The following is a 6941-nucleotide window of genomic DNA, read 5'->3' as shown; positions in this document are numbered from 1 at the left end:
ACTGACCTCATAAGGCTGACCTCATAAGGCTGACCTCATAATGCTGACCTCATGGACTAAAAACCTGACCTCATAAGGCTGACCTCATAATGCTGACCTCATAATGCCTGACCTCATAATGCTGACCTCGTAAGGCTGACCTCATAAGGCTGACCTCAAAATGCTGACCTCATAAAGCTGACCTCATAAAGCTGACCTCCTAAAGCTGACCTCATAATGCTAACCTCATAATGCTGACCTCATAAAGTTTACCTCATAATGCTGACTTCATAAAGCTGATCTCATAAAACCTGACCTCATAATGCTGACAACGCTGACCTCATAAAGCTGGCCTCCTAAAGCTGACCTCATAATGCTACCTCATAATGCTGACCTCATAAAGCTGACCTCATAATGCTGAACTCATAAAGCTGACCTCATAATGCAGACCTCATAAAGCTGGCCTCATAAAGCTGACCTCGTAATGCTGACCTCATAATGCTAACCTCATCATGCTGACCTCATAAAGCTGACCTCATAATGCTGACCTCATAAAGCTGACCTCATAAACCTGACCTCATAATGCTGACAATGCGACCACATAAAGCTGACCTCCTAAAGCTTTATCTCATATCCTGACCTCGTAAAGCTGACCTCATAAAGCTGACTTCAAAATTCTGATCTCATAAAGCTGACCTCATAAAGCTTGACCTCAAAAGCTGATCTCATAAAAAGCTGACCTCATGAAGAAGCTGATCTCATAAAGCTGACTTCACAATGCTAAACTTGTAAAGCTGACCTCATAATGGTGACCTCATAATGCTGACCTCATAAAGCTGACCTCATAATGCTGACCTCATAAACTGACATCATAATGCTGACCTCATAAACCTGATCTCTTAATGCTGACCTCATAAACCTGATCTTCTTAATGCTGACCTCATAAACTGATCTCTTAATGCTGACCTCATAACCTGACCTCATAATTGCTACCTCATAAAACCTTGACTCTCATAATGCTGACCTCATAAGGCTGACCTCATAATGCTGACCTTCATAAGGCTGAACTCATAATGCTGACCTCATAAACTGACCTCATAAGCTGACCTCATAATGCTGACCTCATAATGCTGCACCTCATGAAGGCTGACCTCATAAGGGCTGACTCCTGACCTCATATATGCTGACCTCATAATGCTGACCCTCATTAATGCTACCCGCAGAATGCTGACAGCTTTAGGAGGTCAGCATTATGAGGTCAGCTTTGTCAGCATTATGGGGTCAGCTTTTTAAAGTCAGCATTATGAGGTCAGCATTATGAGATCAGAAATATGAGGTCATCATCATGAGGTCAACATTATGATGCCAGCTTTATAAAGTTGCATTACGAGGTCTGTATTATGAGGTCAGCTTTACAATGTCAGCATTATGAGGTCAGCTTCTTGAGGTCTGCATTATGTGGTCTGCATTATGAGGTCTGCATTACGAGGTCAGCTTTATGAGGTCAGCGTTACGAGGTCAGCTTTACGAGGTCTGCATTAGGAGTTCAGCTTTATGAGGTCTGCGTTATGAGGTCAGCATTAGGAGGTCAGCTTTATGAGGTCTGCATCATGAAGGCAGCATGCTTGCACAGAAGTGCAATTAAAATATGTATCAAATCGTTTTTTCCCCCTCTTTAATCTACACACAATGCCCCATAATGACAAAGCAAAAAACATTTTTTGCAAATTGTATATATCAAAACAAATGTATTCATACCCTTTACTCAGTACTTTGTTGAAGCACCTTTGGCAGCAATTACAGCCTCAATTCTTCTTGAGTATGACTCTCATTCTTCTCTACAGATCCTCTCAAGCTCCGTCAGGTTGGATGGGGAGTATCGTTGCACAGCTATTTTCAGGTCTCTCCAGAGATGTTTGATCGGGTCCATGTCAGGGCTCTGGCTGAGCCACTCAAGGACATTCAGAGACTTGTCCCGAAGCCACTCCAGCGATGTCTTGGCTGTGTTTTTAGGGCCGTTGTCATGTTGGAAGGTGAACCTTCACCCCAGTCTGAGGTCCTAAGCGCTCTGGAGCAGATTTTCATCAAGGATTTCTCTGTACTTTGCTACTTTCATTTTTCCCTCGATCATGACTAGTCTCCCAGTCCCTGCTGCTGAAAAACATCCCCACAGCATGATGCTACCACCATGGTTCACTGTATGGATGGAGAGTCTTTAGGTGCCTTTTGGCAAACTCCAAGCGGGCTGTCATGTGCCTTTAATGAGGAGTGGCTTCCGTCTAGCCACTCTACCATAAAGGCCTGATTGGTGGAATGCTGCAAAGATTGTTGTTCTTCTGGATGTTTCTCCCATCTCCACAGAGGAACTCTGGAGCTCTGTCAGAGTGACCATCGGGTTCTTGGTCACCTTCCTGAGCAAGGCCTTTCTCCCCAGATGACTCAGTTTGCCCGGACGGCCAGCTCTAGGAAGAGTCTTGGTGGTTCCAAACTTTTTCCATTTAAGAATGATGTAGGCCACTGTGTTATTGGGGACCTTCAGTGCTGCAGAAATGGTTTGCTACCCTGCCCCAAATTTGAGCCTCGACACAATCCTTTCTCGGAGCTCTATGGACAATTCCTTCGACCTCATGGCCTGGTTTTTGATCTGACATGCACTGTCAACTGTGGAACCTTATATAGACAGGTGTGCGACTTTTCAAATCATGTCCAATCAATTGAATTTAGCACAGGTGGACTCCAATCAAGTTGTAGAAACACCTCAAGGATGATCATCAATGGAAACAGGTTGAACCTGAGCTCAATTTCGAGTCTCATAGCAAAGGGTCTGAATCCTTACGTAAATAAGGTATTTCTGTTTTTATTTTTAATACATTTGCAGGTGTGTAAAGTACTTAAGTAAAATTATTTTAAGTAGTTTTTTGGGGATATCTGTACACTACTTTACTATTTATATTTTTGATAACTTTTACTTTTACTTCACTACATTCCTAAAGAAAATAATGTACTTTTTACTCCTTACATTTTCCCTGACAACCAAAAGTACACGTTACATTTTGAATGCTTAGCAGGACAGGAAAATGGTTTAATTCACGCACTTATCCAGAGAACATCCCTGGTCATCCCTACTGCCTCTGATCTGGAGGACTCACTAAACAGAGAACATCCCTGGTCATCCCTACTGCCTCTGATCTGGAGGATCACTACCAGAGAACATCCCTGGTCATCCTACTGCCTGAATCTGGCAGGACTCACTAAAAGAGAACATCCTGGTCATCTATGCTCTGATCTGGAGGACTCACAAACAGAGAACATCCCTGGTCATCCCTACTGCCGATGATCTGGCAGACTCACTAAACAGAGACCATCCCTGGTCATCCCTTACTGCCGATGATCTGGAGGGACTCACTAAACAGAGAACATCCCTGGTCATCTCTACTGGCTCTGATCTGGAGGACTCACTAAAAGAGAACATCCCTGGTCATCCTAACTGCCGATGATGGAGAGACTCACTAACGAGAACTCTGGTATACATGATTTTCTATTCGCTTCAGTCGGTTGACTTGTCGACGATGGGACTCACTAAACCCACGACAGGAAATAATCCGTGGGTACATCAGAGGATTCCCTACTGGCCGGATGATTCTGGCAGGGGACTGCGACTTAAACACGACGAGATGGCATGCGCCTCGCGTTTCCATCCCCAGTCTGCGCGTTCGAAGCGGGAAACCTCACCTACTATTGGACGAAGATGATCTGGCAGACTCATACAACGAGGCTCCTGGGGTTATGAAGGGTGGGGGCGGAGATCGGACACAGGGTCACAGCCTCACTGCCGAGATCCTGGGAACCTCACTAAAGCAGGAACATCTGCATTCCCTACCTGGCGGATGATCTGGCAGACTCATAAACGGAGAAAAGCATCCTTGTGTATGGGGGCATGTCGCCTACTGGCCGATGATGTGGGCAGACTTCAACTAACAGAGGAACATCCCTGGTCATCCCTACTCGGAGATCTGGCAACTCACTACAGAGAACATGCCAGTGGTCATTCTCCCTACGCCGGGCATGATCTGGGATGACTCATAAACGCGAACATCTGGTCACCTACTGCCGATGATCTGGAGGACTCCACTAAAGAAATCCTGTCATGACCTACTCGCTCTGATCTGGGGACGTCACCTAAACAGAAAACATCCCTGGGTCATTCCTACTGCGGATTGGATCCTGGCAGACTCACTAAACATGTAGGAACATCGGTCATCCCTACTGCCGATGATCTGGCAGACTCACTAAACAGAGAACATCCCTGGTCATCCCTACTGCCGATGATCTGGCAGACTCACTAAACATAAATGCTTCGATTGTGTTGAACTGTGCCCTTGGCTAACTAAAAAAAACAAGAAAATCTTGTTTTCTGGTTTGCTTAATATAAGACATTTTAATAAATGATTTATACTTTTAATTTTGATACTTAAGTACATTTAAAACCACATACTTTTAGACTTTGACGCAAGTAGTATTTTACCTTTTCCACCACTGTACATTTGCCCAAAAAAATTCTAAAATCCTGTTTTCGCTTTGTCATTCTGGGGTATTGTGTGTAAATTGTTGAGGAAAATGTATTATTTAATCCGTTTTAGAATAAGGCTGTGTCTGAATACTTTCCGAGGGCACTAATATTGAGCTGCACCCCCTTTTGCTCTCAGAACAGCCTTAATTTGTCTGGGCATCGACCCTATGAGGTGTTGAAGTGTTCCAAAGGGATACTGGCTCATGTTGAATTCAATGTTTCCCACAGATGTATCAAGTTGGTTGGATGTTTATTGGGTGGTGGACCAGTCTTGATACAACCTGGAAACTGTTGAGCATGAAAAAGTGTGGCAGTCCTTGACACAAACCGGTGCGCTTGGCACCTACTACCATACCCCGTTCAAAGGCTCTTAAATATTTTGTCTTCGCCCATTCACCCTCTGAATGGCACACATACACAATCCATGTCTCAATTGTCTCAAGTCTTAAAAATCCTTCTTTAACCATGTCTCCTCCTCTTCATCTACTCTGATTGAAGTGGATTTAACAGGTGACATCAATAAGGGATCATAGCTTTCACCTGGATTCACCTGGTCAGTCTGTCATAGAAAGAGCAGGTGTTCATAGGGTTTTGTATACTCAGTGTATGTCAGCAGCCAGGAACCTGATACCTTGTGTCTTCATTTTGTTTTTGCTCCATTTCTTGTCAAATTCTTTGCTTTGATAAACAGTACCAGTCAAAAGTTTGGACACACCTACTCATTCCAGGGTTTTTCTTTATTTTTAATATTTTCAACATTGTAGAATAATAGTGAATAAATCAAAACTATGAAATAACACATATGGAATTATGTAGTAAGCAAAAAAGTGTTAAACAAATCAAAATATATTTTATATTGGGAATCTTCAAAGTAGCCACCCTTTGCCTTAATGACAGCTTTGCACACTCTTGGCATTCTCTCAACCAGCTTCACGAGATATGCTTTTCCAACTGTCTTGAAATCGTTCCCACATATGCTGAGCACTTGTTGGCTGCTTTTCCTTCACTCTGCGGTCCAACTCATCCCAAACCATCTCAATTGGGTTGAGGGAGGCCAGGTCATCTGATGCAGCACTCCATCACTCTCCTTCTTGGTCAAATAGCCCTTACACAGCCTAGCCTCCACTGTATTGTGTCCGTGAGGCCTTTACTCAACGCCTCATTATTTCAAAAATCTGTCCCTTCTGCCCTGAAACAAGGCAGTTAACCCACTGCTTCCTCTAGGCCGTCATTGAAAATACAGATTCTGCCTTCTCTAACTGACTGCCTAGTTAAGTAAGCGTAAAAAAAAAAAAACACATCATTCAATCTGTCTATCTCTGTCCACGTCCTGCAAAAAACTGACTTTTTGTCTAGTCCCACTGGAAACATCTCTACCAAAATCTCAGTGTCGATGAACACCATGGGCATTCACAAACGCGAATTATAATGTTTTCGTCTGTATCTTATTTTACAATTTTTTCTGTAAACATTTCCCTCACGGCCTGTGGTCAGATTTTCTCGTTCTCATTTGTTACTTTCTGCGTCTTGTGACTTATAGGATGTCTTATACCACATTTCCTGAGTTTCGCAACAGGCTACTATAATTCCGTTAGGCTTGATGGTGACTTCCTCTCACCGCCAACGTACTCGCGTTACAGAGGACGGGCCGGTCGACAGTGGATGGCAGATTAGACTCTAGCTGGTTATCTACGGCAGCTTTTGCTTCTAGGACACCACTCCATCAAACTCTGAGGCCAATTATCCTGAGACAGAGAGCTCAGCCGAGCCAGGACGGCAAGAATGAGCCCCGACGGATTGGCTATCCGTGACCAGAAACACAGAGACAGCTGAGAAAACTATTAGGAGCCTGTATTTTAGAAAGTTCATGAAGTTTCAACGTATAAAGGAGTCAAACGGTCACAGATTGGCACTTTTATTTCCACAGATCTCATTTCCACTTGATCTCTATTTCACATATCTTATATCACAAATCTCTATATCACAGCTTTTTACATGTTCAAAGCCGTGCAAGAGAACCGCGCGGAAGGGCTTAGACGAAGCTCGGGCGGAGTGGGGCGCTTAGAGAAAGCCGTTGGGAGTGATGCTTAGAGACACATAGATATTCAGGTGTATACAGCGGCTGCGCTGTACCTGTTTTGATTACATTTATAACATCCAGTTCTGTTCAAGAGCACCTATTTGATGCACAGCCAGTCCGGAGAGAAGCTGCGTTTTCAAGATGAATAGCAGAGATTATGTAGCACTTTAAATACTAGATTCAAAAACAAACTGTTGAATGTACGCGGCATGGTTTCTTAATCATGAAAAAGTGCTACACCCCCCCCCCCCCCCCCCACACACACACACCACACCCATCAGACAGGACGAATGAGCCCAACACACCTCCAGC

This window comes from Salvelinus sp. IW2-2015, linkage group LG26, assembly GCF_002910315.2.
Source record: "Salvelinus sp. IW2-2015 linkage group LG26, ASM291031v2, whole genome shotgun sequence".
Taxonomy (NCBI): Eukaryota; Metazoa; Chordata; class Actinopteri; order Salmoniformes; family Salmonidae; genus Salvelinus; species Salvelinus sp. IW2-2015.
The sequence above is the reverse complement of the archived record's forward strand: the minus strand, read 5'-3'. Positions refer to the sequence as shown.